The 19,184-nt window shown below is 43.1% G+C and overlaps 1 long non-coding RNA gene across 1 annotated transcript in view; it reads left to right on the forward strand.

The window, feature by feature from the left end:
• The window catches only part of LOC133250984 (uncharacterized), a 301,920-nt gene that overhangs the window by 218,249 nt on the left and 64,487 nt on the right, over positions 1-19,184 (forward strand). The window contains exon 2 of the long non-coding RNA XR_009737471.1: positions 3,866-4,068. This is a non-coding gene — a long non-coding RNA (uncharacterized LOC133250984). The remainder of the gene's footprint in view (positions 1-3,865; positions 4,069-19,184) is intronic.

A 19,184-nucleotide genomic window follows, 5' to 3' on the forward strand; every position in this document is an offset into this window, starting at 1 on the left:
GGATATAGTTTGAAATGTACAGATAGCTATTATTTAACTACTTTAAGATAAACTTATATCTTTGGGGTTTTAATCATTTCTTTTAGAAGTTATTTTTAGATATGTTCATTTTTGGTAGAAGCACTAAAATACAATGGCATTTTGCAACAGCAGTTTTTCATCAGATGCCTTTTTCTATAAGTCGTGAAAACAACATTGATTATACTGCCAAGCGCTGCTACAAAGTGCTCTGCATCATAAAAGGATTTGGAACCTCATTTATTATCATCTAAATTGTACATTGTACACTTGATAGCAACATGTTGTCAACTAAACAGCCTTTCCTATCCAGACCAATGGATATTATAATAAAACAATTGAGACGTTTTTGTGAAAAGCATGATTTGGTGGATTCTGAACCTAAAACACATTTTTTGTTCCCCCGTGACAAATGCTGACTGAGTGGCTGCCAGTTACTTAGAATGGCACTGAGAGAGGTCAGATGAAATGACGGAGACGGGAGAAGTGTCTGAATCCCATCACCAAAGAGCAAAACTCTGAGACATGATGATAGGTTCTCACATTACATCACAGGGAAGTGTTTGTGTTTTCCTCCTGGGAAAGCATCAAATAAACATCAGAGCAACAAACATATTAACACTGAACAAAACTAATCCAAAAGTCCATCCTAGTTAGAACCAACAGAATTTTCCTGATATCAAAGTTTATGTTGCTTTTGGAACTGAATTTGAGGTCCAAATCTCCCTTATGCAGACCACATTTCTTTGGGCAAGTAAGAACAGGGAAGCCCATAGTATGTCTGTGGTCTAAAATTTGAGGTTCAGTGTGTTGAAAACATGAGTGCTGCTCTTATAATATCCTAAGCGAAGTTGCTCAGTTGTGTCCAATTCTTTGCGACCCTCTGGACTATAGCTTGCCATACTCCTCTGTCCTTGGAACTCTCCAGGCAAGGATACTGGAGTGGGTAGACGTTCCCTTCTCCAGGGGATCTTCCCAATCCAGGGATCGAACCCAGGTGTCCCACATTGCAGGCGGATTCTTTACCGTCTGAGCCACCTACTTTACCACAAAAAAAGGAAATGACTACTGAGGTCTATGCATTACAAAATGAAAAATTTAGGTTGATAATGAATGAAAACGAATGTGGAAGTTAGTCATTTAATTGGCTTTTGTGATGCAGGAATAAGTTTTTTAGTTAGTGTCTTCTTTTTTATAATTTTCTTTACTGATTTATTTTTTGCTGAGTCTTTGTTGCTTTGCAGGCCTTTCTCTAGTTGCAGAGACCAGGGGTTGCTCTCTAGTCACTGTGCTCAGGTTTCTTATTGCTGTGGCCTCTCTAGTTACAGAGCACAGGCTCAAGGGTGCTCGGGTTTCAGGAGTTGCATCGTGTGGGCTCAGTAGTTGTCATTCCCGGGCTCTAGAGCACAGGCTCAGTAGCTGTGCCACACGGTCCTAGTTGTTCCACAGCATGTGGGATCTTCCCGGACCAGGGATCGAACCCATGTCTCCTGCATTGGCAAGTGGATTCTTTACCATTGAGCTCCCAGGGAAGCCCAGCTAGTGTCTGCTATATCCTCATACATAGCACTTAACAGAAAACAGTAGTGCTGGATTTGATATCTCTGTACATCTGGTTCCTACAATTAATGGACTATTTGGGGCTGAACTTACACACTTCAAGTGTTTTATTGCTAATGCAGATTCATAATACTTGAATCATTGAATTTATATACATATATATATAATTCTGAAAAATCAAAGGATCTGAATTCTGCCATTATTTCTATTTATCTATTTCTTGACTGCACTGGGTCTTTGTTGCTGCAGGCAGGCGTTCTCTAGTTGCGATGAGCAGGGGCTGCTCTCTGGTTGCCACGTGCAGACTTCTTGTGGTGGCGGGCGCTCGTGTTGTGGAGCACGGGCTCTGGGCCACACAGGCTTCAGCAGTGGTAGTGGATGAGCTGTGTTGCTCTGCAGCATGGGGGATCTTAGTTCTTGGACCAGGAATCGAACCCTACATCCCTTGCATTGGCAGGCAGACTCTTAACCGCTGGACCACCAGGGAAGTCCCTATACGATTATTTTTAAACTTTTTTCGTTGGGTTTATTACCATCAGAAAGTAATGGCTTCATCACCTTTTGTACTCTCAAAACTTGTCCCATCCTACGTGTTCTTATAGACCTTGTCTTTCCTTATCAAGTGGTGGGATCCCTGTCTCTTCCCCTTGAGACCAGGTGGGCTCCTGACAAACCAAGTGGTTTCTGAGGCTAAGTTAGAAGATACCATGAAGTGTCTTCCAGATTCTCTTGTGACTTCCCTTGTGGAGCCCTCAGCTCCAAGTCAATGAGAAGTACCAGGTGGCCATGCTGTGAGGAAGGCCAAACTAGGCCAGCCAAAGAGACCACCAGGAGAGGCCCCAAAACTGCAGGAAGAGAGAAAGGTGCCTGGCCAGCTCTCAGCTGCTTCAGCCACCATCTGACTACATTCACACAAGACACCTCGGGCAGAACACACACCCCAGCCCAGCCACTTGGGAATTTCTGACCCACAGATATCAGGAGCAATAATAAATTATGTTTGTTGTTTTAAGCCAGGAAGTTTGGGGGGTAATGTGTTCCATACAAAGTATTAGACCACAGGAAAAAACTTCTCTAATTAAGGGACCTCTTCAACAAGGAACCTTGTGGTGGATCTGAATGTCTCACCCAGATTAGCCCTCCATCTCTCTCCATTCCATGAGAGGAATGTTGGCCCCTGAGGGCTCATAGCTGGCTCCCTTTCCAGGCATTGCCCTTAGCAAAGGAAACTGCCTCTCCTGAGGTACACCTCTCCCTGAGGATGGCCCATATCTAATAGTGATTGATGCAAAATACCGATACCTTGCCTTCTTGCCTAAATTTAGGCAACACAGAAGAATGATCACAGCTCCAGAGGTCCTGTAGGATAGGCTTGGTTGCAACAGTAGCAGCTCAACTTCTTCCTCTGATCAGTCTTGCTTCCCTTGCTCCTTTACAGGTATTATTCTCGAGTGTCTACAATAACCTATTGCACACAAATCTCCATTTCAAGGACAGTTTTCAGATAACCTGAACAGGGCTCAAAGGATAATTAGCATTGGAAAAGAAGGCGAAGTCAGGCCCTGAGATATAAAATTCCCTGGTTTTCCCAGGAGACAGCAATAGTAATTAGAGATACAATGACCCTCACAATGACCTGAACAAAGTTTCTAATCCATTGACTATTACCTGTAGACTGAGATGGTTTCCCCTGACGGTCTTCAAGGCATCCTTTACTCATTCTGACACTTGCTGGACATAATCTAATTTGCCTGACCAAAATCAATTTGGCTTCTGAAAATTTTGACTACATGATGTTTCAGAAGAGAGTATGTGAAAAAATAAAGCCATTGTGTTATGGATCATTGCATTAGCTGAGAAAAGTTTGAAATAAGACCACAACTCATTCTTAAATCTTGGTCCTGGACATGTAGCAAAACTTAAGCAAATATGTGCTATAACGATTTAAGAAGGAAAACTTTTTACAGCGAAGTCTATGAGATTTGAAGGTGCCTGGTTTCATTTTTCCTGGAAGAAAATGTTTTTATCTTCTTATTTGTTGTTTCATCTCTTATTTTATCCAGCCGTCATCTTTGAGAAGTGATTCATTATTTCACAAGGACTGTGAAAAGAAAGACTGAGTTCAGAGATCATTTCTAGAAGCTGATGGGGACAGCTCAGTGATTTAAACTGCAGGACATTTTTATTTTTCAAACCAGATCTGATCTTCTACTTCAGGCATTTTATAATTAATTCATGAAGACGAGCTTCAAACTTGTTTTCTCACTTGTCTATCTTGTGTTTGCAGGCTCTTCTGTATCTTTACATGAGCACAGCTCCCAGCAGGAACTACGGATTTCTCAAATTCTTCAAAGTTCTCCTGAGGCCATTGCATCAGCACTGAAGGCAATCAGCAGTTGAGTGGACACATACATTTATTAGCTTCCCAATAATCTGCAGTGATGTATGGGATCATTCTGTACTATTTACCAGCTTGGGAAACAAAATAAGGTACCATTCTTTCTTTCTAATTGAAATATAGTTGATTTACAAGAGTGTGCTAGTCTCTGCTGTACAGCAAAGTGACTCAGTTGTTCACATATAGACATTGTTTTTTAAAATATTATTTTCCATTATGGTTTATCCCAGAGGATTGGATAATAGTTCCTTGTGATATACAGTGGGATCTTGTGGTGTAGCCATTCCAAATGTGATAGTTTATATCTACCAATCCCAAACTCCCACTCCATCCCTTCTCTCCCAGCACCAAACCCCCCACCTTGACAACCATAAGTCTGATCTCCATGAGTCTCTTTCTGTTTTGTAGATAGATTTATTTGTGCCATATTTTAGATTCCACATATAAATGATATTATACGGTATTTATCTTTCTCTTTCTGACTTACTTCAGTTAGTATGATAATCTCTAGGTGCATCCATGTTGTTGAAAATGGCATTATTTCACTCTTTTTTATGGCTGAGTAGTCTTCCATGGTATATTTGAAACACATCTTCTTTACCAGTTTATCTGTTGATGGACATTTGGGCTGTTTCCATGTCTTGGCTATTGTGAATAATACTATTATGAACATATGGCTGCCTGCATGTATCTTTTTTAGTTATAATTTTGTCTGAATATATGCCCAAGGGTGGGATTGCTGGATCATATGGTAATTATATTTTAGTTTTCTGAGGAACCTTCATACTGTTTTCCACAGTGGCTGTACCAATTGACAATCCCACCAACAGTGTAGGAGGGTTCCCTTTCCTTCACACCCTCTCTGGCATTTGTTATTTGTAGACTTTTTATTGGTCATTCTGACCAGTGTAATCTAGTAAGGTATCATTCTTTTTAAAATTCTAATTCAGTTACTTTCATCCCTCAATCTACCCATGGAAGAGAGTTCCATCTTGGAGATCTTTTTTCCTGAAAGAAGTTCCAAGACTCAAGAGGTATTTATTCAGTCCAGTGAATTAAATTCAGTCCATTCAATTCAGTTAAATTCAGTCCATTTAAATGAGCAACCCTTTCAGATGAGTAAATGGAGTACTCTCCTTGGTCAGAATCTTAGTCCTTTCAGGCTACTGTAAACAAAAATTCCAAAGACTGTGTGGTTTAAATGACAAACATTTGTTTCTCGTGGTTCAGGAGGCTGGAAAGCCCAGGATGAAGGTTCTGGCATATTTGGGGAATGGTGAAGGCCTGCCTCCTTGTTCATCAGTCAGTCGGTTCAACCACTCAGACGTATCCGACTCCTTGCAACCCCGTGGACTGCAGCAGGCTTCCCTGTCCATCACCAACTCCAGGAGCTTGCTCAAACTCATGTCCATTGAGTCGGTGATGCCATCCAACCATCTCATCCTCTATCATCTTCTCCTCCTGCCTTCAATCTTTCCCAGCATCAGGGTCTTTTCCAATGAGTCAGTTCTTTGCATCAGGAGGTCAAAGTATTGGAGTTTCAGCTTTAGCATCAGTCCTTCCAATGAATAATCAGGGCTGATTTCCTTTAGGATTGACTGGTTTGTTCTCCTTGCAGTTCAAGGGACTCTCAAGAATCTTCTCCAATACCACAGTTTGAAATCATCAATTCTTCGGCACTCAGCTTTCTTTGTGGTCCAGTTCTCACATCCATATATGACTATTGGAGAAACCATAGCTTTGACTAGGTGGACTTTTGTTGGCAAAGTAATGTCTCCGCTTTTTAGTATGAAGTATAGATTTTTCATAGCTTTCTTGTTCATAGAGGGCCTTTTCTCTTGTTTTTATATGGTGGAAGGGTTGAAGGAGCTCTCTGGAGCCTTTTTTATAAGAGCACTAATCCCATTCATGAGGTCTCCATTCTCATCATCTAATCATCTTCCAAAGACCCCACCTCCAAATGCCATTGCCTTGGGTTTTAGAGTTTCAACATATGGATTTGAGGGGATACAAACATTCAGTCTATAGCAGTCGGTCAAATAGTCGGGGATTCAGCTGCAGAGGTTGTTATTTCCACTGTGCCAGTGGAGTCTTTGCCTACTGAAGAGACCACAGCACATCTGCCAAAGCTGACCTGATCAGAATTTCTCCTCATTCAGAGGACAGAAGCACTGGTGTCTTGTTCAGCTAGATTGCTCTCAGCCCTATAACCCTCTGGAGACACAGGTCCCTGCCCTACACAAAAACCTAGTCACCATCCCAAGGCCACCATGCCATGATGCTAAAGTAGCTGGGCTAGAGGTATACGATAGTCTAACACATGCTCTGGCCAGAATGGTATCCCCCTATGCAAACACCACTTGCTACCATGGCTCAATTAGTCTACTCTCTCTACTCTCAATTAGTCTACTCCAGAAAATGAGTCCCCAGTGCTGTTTTACTAGAAGCATGGGGATAGGCCTGGCTCCACAGAAACAGTGGTGCTGCTGATACAGCCTAGCCACCACCTCAAAGAGAAGGGAAAGTCAAGGACCACACTGGGTCTCTCTGCCTTCCAGTTCCAGGGCCCAGCCACTTCCTTACCTAGCAGACTTCTCACTCAGCATTCCAGCTGTCTCATCCCCGTGGCCCACCATCAACAATCACAATGTAGACCCACTAACCTAATACACAAAGGCTTGATTTCCTATAACACAGCAGCCTAGGATAGCAAGAGTCTTAAAACAATGCCATTACATAGCATTTCTCTGATTCAGCTCTGTGAGGCCTGGGGAACTCCCAGACTACAGCTTGATACTTCTGAGAATTCTCAGAGTGGTCTTGCACCTGCTCCCTGAGGCAGTTCTTTCAGAATTTGTAGTTTTCACTTCTCACAGTATTCACAGGTATTATTGCCGTTCACTCGGGAGCCACCTCTTGTCCTGGCTGACTTCCCACTGCAGCCCGATGTCCATTACTGTTGACCGTGCCCACGAGAGGCATGGCACTGCAGACATGCACCAGAGTGCTACCACTGCAGCTCCCACCTGGCCAAGGCACTAACATCCAGCAAGGTGGTTGCCAGCAAAGCCACATCCAGGCAGGCGCTGTGCCCGCTAAGTCTTCCATCAGTGTCGACTCTGCTACCAGCTCCTTGTCTCTAGGTCTTCAGCTTTCACCTCACCTCACTTCAGCCCCCTCCCTGAGACGTATGTCAACACCCTCGGGGGCAATTACAGATTCACCCTGTGCTTCCCCAGAGCTCTGTGCAATGCCTGAAGCATGACTCACTCTGCTTCCAAGGCACCTTCTCACCCTGGGGCCCTGGTTAGACAGGAAAGCAGAGCCTGGCAGTCCATCCTCTGCTCTGCAGACATGTTCACACACTCTTGGACCCCAAGGAGACTGCAGCTCAGCCAGCTGCTGCAACTCCTGCCTCCAGCGTGAGGTCACATGTACTTTCCAGACTAGGGATGACTGCCGACTTATGTGGGCTCAGAACCTCTGGGGAGAGGTTGAGATGGGGCAGGGAGCGGGAGGGTGCTGAGGTTTCTTCAGCAGAACTAAATCATGCAACAGAGTTCAATGTGATGCTGAAGGAAGTCACCAGAAAGTTTCCTAAAGGAGAGGAGGAGAATGTTCAGGGGCCACAGCTCAGTTATAGTATTTTTATTTCTCTTCAGTCTCTTCACTGAATTATCCCTCTGATTATCCTTTAAAACCTTCAGTTTCTCATGAGGATGAATAACCTTGTGTTTGTTGTGTGAAGAGAGTGACCCTCTGAGAGAAGACTTGTGATGGCTTCCTCTGCAGACCCAGGGGTTTAGAGCACTGTGAGCTCCTCTGAGGAAAAAATTTTCAACTTTATAAAATCCATGAAAGGGAAACTGTGTCAGCTCGATTCCTAAGGAGTCAATTAATTAAAGTTAAGTCCCCACAAACACTGCCAAATGCCAGCTCCAGATTAAACGGCGTGGAGAGGCATTAGGCTGTGACCTCCTGTCACTGGCTGGGTACCTGGCAGATTTTAACTTGTGTGCTGATCCAACAGAAATAAGTATTAACTCACGAGGAAGGCAGATAAAGAGTTCAAGGACAACCGTGAGCATTTAAACTGGGGGACTTTTCATCTCTTCGTCTTCTGCTCCTCTTTGCAAAGTTTTCATCTTCTTTTTTTTCATCCACCCTTCTATTTCAGTGCCATCTTCTCATTGGGGGTATGTTTGGTGAGTGAAACTGAAATCTGTCTGGTTTGGGGTTTGAGAAGCCACCTCTCTCTCGACTAGCATACCTTCCTCTCTGATTTACAAAGACCCAGTGTGATTCTGTTGCAAAGCTCAGTCCGAGTTTAGAGCTGGGCGCAGAGGCATACAGAGCAGGTAGCCAGTCACTGGCTGTAAGAGTTGGATACTCACCTGGGAAAAAAATAGTTCTGTCATGAGGGGACACCCCCAGCCTGCTGGGGGTGCTTCATATGCTCCTTCCATCCCTCAGTCTTCCCCATCAGCTTGGCACAAGCATGAAATTTCAGGATCTCAGATTTCTTCTCTCCTCTCTGTCTTCCAGATTTCTCTTTTAAAAGGTCATCTCCAGTCTAAGCAATGATCATTCATTTCTGCCTTAGTAGAGATCTATTTATTAAGCCACTTTCCCAAGTAAGTGGAGGAAACAGGGCACAGAGCAGTAAAGTTTAAGAAAAAGGGGCTTTTATAGAGGAGTTTCAAGCATTTAAAAAGAGGACCATGGCTAGGTGAACTGGAAGCAGAAAGCAAAACAAATGGACTTCCCACTATGCACATCAGTCCAATTAAGTAGATATTAATCCCCCCACAGTAGGTACATGTTATTTGGGGATTTTTTTAAACATGAGAAAGTTGAAGTACAGAGAAGTTAATCATTTGTCCCACTACTGAGTGTGGAGCCAAGATTCCAAGTCAGGATGACCTGATCGCTCAGCCATGGTACTTCCCCAAAATACATCACTTAAATTGTTTTTCCAGGGGAAGGGACCACCATCCCTTGGCCTGTGAAGGGATGGGTTCAGAGCTCCCTCTACTGAGGTCTGGAACTATCCCCTGCTTGTTAACCTGCTGGTTGAGAAGTGCTGAGAGTCTCATTGGAGATGTCTTAAATCAGATGCCTGCAATAATAAAGATAACTAGCATAATAATGCTATTGTTTATGGAGGGCTTGTGCTGTGCTAAGCGCTTTACAGACACTGTCTCAGAGAGAATGCAAGTAGAGCAAATATCATCACCGGTCATCAGCATTTGACCTTTTCCTTGGAACCCAAAAGCCACATAATCTCAGTGTGTATTCCAGTCAGGAAACCAGCTTACTAACTGATCCAAAAGCCGAATTCATTTTATTTTTCCCTGCCTGGTAAACTCCCTCAGCCATGCTCTCCTGAACCTGATATGAAATCTTAGGGATGTCTCTGGTTTCTAAGGATGCTTAGATGAGAAAAGTTCTCTGGTCACCTTCAAACATTATCGAGTCTGGTCTGGTTGACACAGAGTTCTATCTGTTCTGATACAGTAACAAAACTCCTAACTCATTTAAAATTAAAACTGTTGTCTCCCCATCACTCCATCCAGGTCTGCTTCCCCGATCTCACCACCAGAGTTCTACCAGGTCAGCTGTCCTCCCACCACCAGTTCCTGTTCTGACCTGCCCTGTGACTAGGCCCCGGAGTAGGGTTTAGAGAGAAAAAGTACAGAGTAAATTGGTGTCAGTGCCCTTTGGCCTTGGGCGATATCTGAGGTTGACTTTTATTTGTGTGGGACACCTGGAAAACTTCCTCAGAAAACCCAGCTGTGCCCCATGCCCCAGTGCCTTTGAACAAACCATGCCTCTGTTCGAGCCATCCGCTTACACCCCTCTGCCTTCGGGCTTCAGAAGCGTGTGCCTCAGAGGTGTCCTTGTGCCACTCCAGACTGTCCTCATGGCCAAGCTGGCTCTCCCTATGAGACCCACACCCGATCCATGGAGAGCAGTCACTCTCACTCCGCAGTCTAATTCACTCCCGAGGAGGTGCACTCATCTTTTCTCTGCCAACTCCAGGGCACCGGGTCAAACCTGGGGATGGAGTGTGCCCGACACGAAGTCCACTGTCTGAGTGGCCCTCTGAAGCTCCTCTCCTTTGGCCTAAGGGTGACATTCTTCCCCTCTCCATAGCCAGACTTGGATTGAGAAAGAAATACAGTAGAGACTCCCATAGCACTGCAAACTGGATCCAAAGAGAACATCTGTGAAGCCTTGATCAGTTTCACAGAGCTTCTGCCTTCTCCTTAACACGCCCGCATGTGGGAATTCACATCCTTGGCACCTCATGCTTTATTCTTGGATAGTAAGCTCAGTGGAAAGCGCAGAGAAGCCTTGGAGGTCCTGCTTTACTCCAGGAAGGGTACATTCACACTCTCACCCTTCCACCGCTCACACTTTCTGAGAAATTCTACGCTTTGTGACAATCAGATCGCCTTGTATTGCCAAGTTCTGGAGTAGCAAGCAGCTCACCCAACTCTGGCTTGCGCATCGTGACTGGATACAAACCCCCACTTCCTGGAGAAAGATCAGGCCATGTGGATTTTTCGCATTTTCAAGGCTACGAAACTCTTCTAGATTCTTTACGGTCACCCCATCCCCCTCCACAATTTATGGAATGTTATTGCAGTGAGATGGAAAACAATTTCATAACCATTGTAAAGATCCTTTGGAAATGTCTTAAACAATCACAACATCTCTGTTAAACCTGTTTTTAAAAACAAAGAAAAAAAATACCCTGTCTTAAACTAGCCCTTTTCTTCAAACTTTTCTAAAACTTTTTATTTCATTTTGGAATATAGTGGTTTAACAAACAATGTTGTGACAGTTTCAAGTGAACAGGGAAGGGACTCAGCCATACATATACATGTATCCATTCTCCCCGAACTCCCCTCCCATCCAGGCTGCCACATAACCTTGAGCAGAGTTGCATGTTCTATAAATTAGATTCTTGTTGGTTATCCATTTTAAATATAGAAGTGTGTACATGTTCACAAACTCCCTACCTATCCCTTCTCCCATCCTTTCCCCTGTCTCCAAAATTTAAATATGAGTATCGAAGGCATCTGTTTTCCCCTCTTCAATTGTAATGTGAAGCCCACATAATCTAGGAGAAATTTTCTCTGAAAATAGGCATGGAGATAATACTTTAAACAAAATGTATTTTTTATTATCAGCACTAAATATGTATTAATTCATATCTTAGTGGCTCCTTAGATGATCACAGGCTGAAGAATAATGATCAAATTGAAGCTTGACTTCTTCATGTTCAATCCCAATGTATTTAGCCAAATTTTTATTTTTAAAAAGAAAAAAAAATGCTTTGCAGTGTTGGCAGTTGCTCACTGACATTTCACTGATTCTTCTCATTTATTTCCAGTGATTAGTATCAGTCTTAGAATCAATATTATGTGCTCTGTGTGTGTGTGTGTGTGTATATATGTGTACATATATATACACATAGTTGTACTGTGTAAGTGTAATTATATAATTAAACCTCAATATGTATGGTAGATAAAACATGAAGCCAAAGTCCTGGGTACAATGACTCTTTTTTAGAAGAGGACAGGATCTTGATCAGAACCTGCCTAAGTCACATTAGCTGCCTCCATTTCTGCATCCTGGATAGATTTCAGAGTAACTGTCAAAGCCCAGGAAGTTGGTTTTTTTTTTTTTTTTTTTTTTTGCAATGAGAAGCAGTTCACCAGGCTTTAAGATGCTCAAAGGCAGGGAATGGATGCTGTGTAAATAAAAGATTTTAAGTCTCTAGGACTGTTGCTATTTATGGTAGGTGCTGATTTGTATGATTCTTATGTATAGAATATCCTTAATATGGGTTTTACTTACCTTTCGGGGGCCATCCTAAGGAGATAACAACCTTCCATCCTTGGTTGCACTGAAAAGGGTGCTTTATCTGGAGGCATGAGAGTGCTCTGGTGCCCCACACATTCAGACTTTCACCCCTCTACCAGACTAGCACGTCTCATGACCGAGGCCCCAGCACCAAGGTCCTGTCTTCAGAACCTCTTTCCATCTCTTTATCATGACCTTCCCTTGATAACATCAAAGGAGTCTTCACTGTTTAAAATGTCTTGTTCATTTGTTATTATCTGCCTCCTCTGATGTTTAAACCAAAAAAACCCAGCAACCTTGACCTCATTTGTGACATACCTGGGACCTAGAATAACATCTGGCACATGTTAGATCCCTGACACAGAAGCTCTGACCACTGGTCAGAAGAACCTTGGGCAAGTTACTCCATTGCTGTGAGCTGCAGTCTTTATCCTCAGGGCTGGGGAGCTGCTCAAGGTAATTTTTAAAGTTCCTTCTGGCTATTAAAGCACACTATTCTTCAAAATACTGACATCCTTATATAATTTTCCCTTTTCATAAATGCAAATTATTGGTAAAAAATAAGGAGACAAATCCTTACTGGTCATCATTACTGATTTTCAGTTAAAATATGTGTCCTCCATCTAATCTCTCTGGCATCTGGGAATAATTTTAATATACAGTTAACCCCTTCTCTTAGTAGTGTCTTGATCCTTAAACATGTTAGCGTGAACTGCTGAAATCCTTTTTGTAGATGTCCATTGCCAGCCTTACTACCATCTCTTTATGGCTAAAGGGAAGAGTTATTTTCTGTGCTCAAGGAATTCCTGAAGAAACCACAAAGACAAACTGGGACAAAGCTGTATAATACAGACACCCAGACATGTAGCCAGGAGTATGTACAACTGTGAGACAGACAGAGGGACAAGGACAGTGTAAAAGAAAACAGACCCACAGACCCAAGGAAGAGCAGGAGAGAAAGATTTCCTTATGGATGCCTAGAAACACTGAGGAAAGCCCCAGTTATTTTCAGAAGTGAGATCTCACCCAGCCACCTCTCATTGTCATAACGTGGGGACCTGATGTGGATGCTGGATATAGTAATGTTTGGGGTTTGATGATGACAGACACGAGAGAGCAGGAGGCTGAGAGCAAGTCACCATTCAGTCCTCAAATAACACGCAGAAATTTCTGAAATGGTTGGCGTTAAACTACAACCACGGGAAGCAAGGTGGCCTTGCTCAGCATTCAGGGCTCTGGCCTGGGGCATGAGTCTTTACATCCTGTAAATCAGGACATCCAAACACTTGCTTCCAAGCGGCAGAAAACTTCAGGAAAGGAGCCAGTTCATTTGAAGTCAGAGTTTTTTTAGGCACCCACTAGGGTTTAGAGCCCATTGATTTGCTAGCTGTAATCAGCTTTCTACTTTCCAGAGATCATCTTTGCTTGAGTTAATCTGCAGATAATCTGGATTAAAAAGTTCCAGCCTCTTAGTAATATGGGTCACCCCCCATCTGTGAGGCAGGTACACTATTAGGCAAACGCAGTTTTCACCATCTTCTCCTCAGCTTTCTAAGAAAGATTCTTCAGCTGAGTTGCTCAGCTTCCTGGCCTTTGTTTCATGGATGGAGTAAAGTGAAGAAAAATACTTAGAGGCCTTACACTGATGTATGTACATTTAGACAAAAGAACCCCCACTCCAGTACTCTTGCCTGGAAAACCCCATGGACGGAGGAGCCTGGTAGGCTGCAGTCCAGGCTGCAGTCTGCTAAGTCGGACACGACTGAGCAACTTCACTTTCACTTTTCACTTTGATTCATTGGAGAAGGAAATGGCAACCCACTCCAGTGTTCTTGCCTGGAGAATCCCAGGGACAGGGGAGCCTGGTGGGCTGCAATCCATGGGGTCGCACAGAGTCGGACACAACTGAAGCGACTTAGCAGCAGCAGCAGCAGACAAAAGAACGGAGAAGGTAATGGCACCCCACTCCAGTACTCTTGCCTGGAAAATCCCATGGATGGAGGAGCCTGGTAGGCTGCAGTCCATGGGGTTGCAAAGAGTCAGACACGACTGAGCGACTTCACTTTCACTTTTCACTTTCATGCATTGGAGAAGGAAATGGCAACCCACTCCAGTGTTCTTGCCCGGAAAATCCCAGGGACAGGGGAGCCTGATGGGCTGCCGTCTATGGGGTCGCACAGAGTTGGAAACGACTGAAGTAACTTAGCAGCAGCAGCAGCAGACAAAAGAAAAAAAAAAATAAATAAAAAGCTTGAGTTCTCTGCAAAGGAAAACTTTCAGAAGCAATAGGGAGAGAAGGAGAAGCAAAAGCAATGTAAAAAGGCCAGAGGGTCCTGAAGACTTAGAGACAGGGTTGGAAGAGATTTGGAGGAGCCGCTACTAGGCACCGTGGGGCTTCATGGAGCTGAACAGGCAAAGAGGTTTTAAAGCAGATCATTTCCATGTTACATGATGCAACCCCCCCCCCTCAAATGACTTCACTAAGGACTCATGTTATATTTCACATCTGGGGAAAGCAGAAATTTCTTTAATATATGTTACTGACTTGGATCTTAGAGCAGGACTTGATGGCCACGATTTGGGTGCCATGAGAAAGGGTTATAAGATGAGATGGTGGCATTTGAGACTCTCTCCTTGAGAATGACAAGTCACTGAAATGGCTCAAGTCTGTTGAGAGCACTTAACCCTAACCCACAGGGGCTTAGGATGAGCGCACATGACCTCTCCTTGTGCCCCTGCCCTGCTCACCCCCTCAGGACTCCCTGCAGTGACCACTGAGCCCTGCCACCACCTCACACAGCCCCCACCATACTGCTCCCAGGAGGAAATACTCCCAAAACGTACAGTTGTTTCTGATGTTGCAATAAACAATATATGTGGTTATAGGCCCTTGACATACACAGGTTATTTTCAAAGAAAGCAAGCAAGTCATTTCTGAATTATGACAGTGATTAAACAATGGATTGGGTCCATTACAGTTGCTTATAGAATTAATGCCTCTGCACAAATATATGAAAAATAAAATCAATGACTTTAACTTTGGTGATTTAGAAATTTGCCCTTCTTGGAAGCACAGCACTAGATTAAACCGTCCTTCAATGGTCTTGTTCTCCTCTGTCATAAGGGAACGCTACTTCCTCTTTCAGCTTCCTCCCTCCCAGTTCATTTTTATGCTGCAGCCTGCAAGAGCTCTGTTAAACAACACACGCTTTGATTATGTTCAGAAACCTACAATGTCATCAGCTGAATTAAAGCCACAATCCTCTCAGGATTTTAGGCTCTTCTGCGCACAGGCCACTTCACCTCTCATATCTCACCAACAATATCCATCACCTCTACCCACTTCAAGCCTCCAGTCCTGTGTCCATCCAGGCTACCTCTGCTCCTGCTGGGCTGAGCGCCACCCCGACTTCTCCTCCCTCCCCTCCCCACCCATGCTCACTAGACCCTTTAAGCTCCAGCTCAGACGTTCCTGTCTTTCATGTACCCTTCACTGCTGGCAATAGTCCCTGCCATGCCAATAGCTTCAATCTTTAAATTCCTTTGAATTTATTACTTGCAGTATCTGCAGGGTTTATTTTTCTTCCTGTATTCTGATTTCCTATTAGTTATCCTGCACACTTTAGCTCTTTCACATTTAAGTACATTGTGAAAGTGTTAGTCACTCAGTCATGTCTGACTCTTTGTGACCCCATGGACTGTAGCCCACCAGGCTCCTCTATCCATGGAATTCTCCAGGCAAGAATACTGGAATGAGTTGCCATTCCCATCTCCAGGGGGTCTTCCCCACCCAGAGATCAAACCCAGGTCTTCTGCATTGCAGGCAGATTCTTTACCATATGCTGCTAAGTCACTTCAGTCGTGTCCGACTCTGTGCGACCCCATAGATGGCAGCCCACCAGGCTCCCCCGTCCCTGGGATTCTCCAGGCAAGAACACTGGAGTGGGTTGCCATTTCCTTCTCCAACACATGAAAGTGAAACATGAAAGTGAAGTCGCTCAGTCGTGTCTGACTCTCAGCGACCCCATGGACTGCAGCCTACTAGGCTCCTCCATCCATGGGATTTTCCAGGCAAGAGTACTGGAGTGGGGTGCCATTGCCTTCTCCACTTTACCATATGAGCCACCAGGAAAGCCCTGAGTACATTATAGCAGTGCTATTTATGATGCCGCCATTGTAATCGGTGAACCTAATATCACAGATCCTCCCATAAGTGGGTCTTACACAGCACATTTTGGCAAGGAAGCTCACCCAGTTGGCTGGGTCAGTCCATCTGCCCCCCAGAAACCCATCTGCTTCAGATTTCTGTTTTAATTGCCACGGAAGGGCTCTTTTAATAAGATTATAAAAAAGACAACCAAAAAAAGTTAACTTGAGAAGCAATGGTTTCACATTATAGGATATGGAATAATTCATATGATTAAGCATTGAAATGATCCTTTTAAATTATATAACAAAATGGATCAAAAGTTTTTTTGGTAGTGTGTATCTGTTAATCCTATATCCCCAATTTATCCCTGTCCCCTCTCCCACTTTGGTAGCCGTAAGATTGTTTTCTATGTCCATGAGTCTGTTTATCCTATATTCAATATCTTGTTGTTGTCTAGTCGCTAATTCATACTCAGCTCTTTGCGACCCCATGAACTGCAGCACGCCAGGCTTCTCTGTCCTTCATTATCTCCCTAAGCTTGTTCAAACTCGTGTCCCTTGACTTAGTGATGCCACCCAACCATCTTATCCTGTCACCCCTTCTGCTCTTGCCCTCAATCTTTCCCAGCATCAGGGTCTTTTCCAAGTAGTCAGCTCTTCACATCAGTTGGCCAAAGTATTGGAGCTTCAGCTTCAGGACCAGTCCTTCCAATGAATATTCAGGGTTGATTTCCTTTAGCATTGACTGGTTTGATCTCCTTACTGTCCAAGGGACTCTGGAGTCTTCTCCAGCACTACAGTTCGAAAGTACCAATTCTTCAGTGCTCGGCATTCTTTGTTGTCCAACTCCCACAACCATACAAGACTACTGGGAAAACCATAGCTTTGATTATACAGACCTTGTATTCAAAGTGATCCCTCTGCTTTTTAATATCCTGTCTAGGTTTGTCATAGCTATTCTGCCAAGGAGCAAGGGTCTTTTAATTTCGTGGCTGCAGTACCCATCCAAGTTAATTTTGGAGCTTAAGAAAATGAAATCTAACACTGTTTTCACATTTTCCCCATCTATTTGCCATGAAGTTATTGGACGTGATGCCATGATCTTCATTTTTTGAATGTTAAGTTCTAAACCTACTTTTTCACTCTCCTCTTTCACCTTCATCAAGAGGCACTTTAGTTCTTCTTCACTTTCTGCCATTAAAGTGGTATCGTCTGCATATCTGAGGCTGTTGATATTTCTTCCAGCAATACCTTCCCTTGGGATTGGAGTGAAAACTGTCCTTTTCCACTCCTGTGGCCACTGCTGAGATTTCCAAATTTCCTGGCTTACTGAGTGCAGCACTTTAACAGCATCATCTTTTAGGATTTGAAATAGCTTAGCTGGAATTCTATCACCTCAACTAGTTTTCTTTGTAGTGATGCTTCCTAAGGCCCACTTGACTTCACATTCCAGGATGTCTGTCTCTAGGTGAGTGATCACACCATCATGGTTATCTGGGTCATTAAGGGCTTTTTGTACAGTTCTTCTATGTATGCTTGCCACCTTTTCTTAATTTCTTCTGTTAGGTTCTTGCTGTTTCTGTCCTTTATTGTGCTCATCTTTGCATGAAATGTTCCCTTTGTAGTTCCAGTTTTCTTGAAGAGATTGCTATTCTTTCCCATTTTATTGTTTTCCTCTGTGTGTTTGCATTGTTCACTTAAGAAGGCTCTCTTATCTCTCCTTGCTATTCTCTGGAACTCTGCATTCAGTTGGGTATATCTTTCCTTTCTGCTTTGTGTTTCGCTTCCCTTCTTTTCTCAGCTATTCATAAGGCCTTCTCAGACAACCACTTTGTCTTCTTGCATTTCTTTTTATCGGGTACAATTTTGGTTACCACCTTCTGTACAATGTTATGAACCTCTATCCATACTTCTTCAGGCACTCTGTCTACCAGATCTAGTCCCTTGAATCTATGCATCACCTCCACTGTATAATCATAAGTGATTTGATTTAGGTCATAGCTGAATGGCCTAGTGGTTTTCCCTACTTTCTTCATTAGAGACTGAATTTTGCAATAAGGAGTAAGGATCTAAACCACAGTCAGCTCCAGGTCTTGTTTTTGCTGACTGTATAGAACTTCTCCATCTCCCATTGTAAAGAATGTAATCAATCTGATTTTGGTACTGACCATCTGGTGATGTTCATATGTAGAGACATCTCTTGAGTTGTTGGAAGAGAGTGTTTGCTATGACAAGAGCATTCTCTTGGCAAAACTGTATTAGCCTTTGCCCTGCTTCATTTTGTTACTCCAAGGCCAAACATACCTGTTAATCCAAGTATCTCTTGACTTCCCACTTTTGCCTTCCAGTCCCCTATTGATGAAAAGGACATCTTGTTTTGGTGTTCTAGGAGGTCTTGTAGGTCTTCATAGAACTGTTCAACTTCAGTTTCTTCAGCATTAGTAGTTGGGGCATAGACTTGGATTACTGTGATGCTGAATGGTTTGCCTTGGAAATGAACTGAGATCATTCTGTCATTTTTGAGATTGCACCCAAGTACTGCATTTCAGACTTTTTTGTTGACTATAAGGCCAACTCCATTTCTTCTAAGGTATTCTTGCCCACATAGTAGACATAATGGTCATCTGAATTAAATTCACCCATTCCCTTCCATTTTAGTTTGCTGATTCCTAAAATGTCAATGTTCACTCTTGCCATATCCTGTTTGACCACATGCAATTTACCTTGATTCATGCACTTAACTTTTCCGGTTCCTATGCAGTATTGTTCTTTATAGCACGGGACTTTATTTTCACCATCAGAAACAATTGCAACTGGGCATCATTTCTGCTTTGGCTCAGACTCTTCATTCTTTATATATCTATTTCTCTGCTCTTCCCCAGTAGTATATTGGACATCTACCAACCTGGGTGGTTCATCTTTCAGTATCATCTTTTTGCCTTTTCATACTGTAACAAACTATAAATATATATCTTGTAACAAACTATAAATGGAAAGAATAGAAAAATATAGATGTATACATATATGTGTGTAACTGAATTCCTGTGCTGTATACCTGAAACGATCACAATACTGTAAATCAAATATACTTCAATTAAAAAAATGGTTTATTCTTTGGGATATCTTTAGACCTTATACATAACCCAAAGAATGTTTGGTGGTCAGATAAATTGACTAAATACTG

This window comes from Bos javanicus, chromosome 7 (genome assembly GCF_032452875.1).
Source record: "Bos javanicus breed banteng chromosome 7, ARS-OSU_banteng_1.0, whole genome shotgun sequence".
In the NCBI taxonomy this organism is placed as follows: domain Eukaryota; kingdom Metazoa; phylum Chordata; class Mammalia; order Artiodactyla; family Bovidae; genus Bos; species Bos javanicus.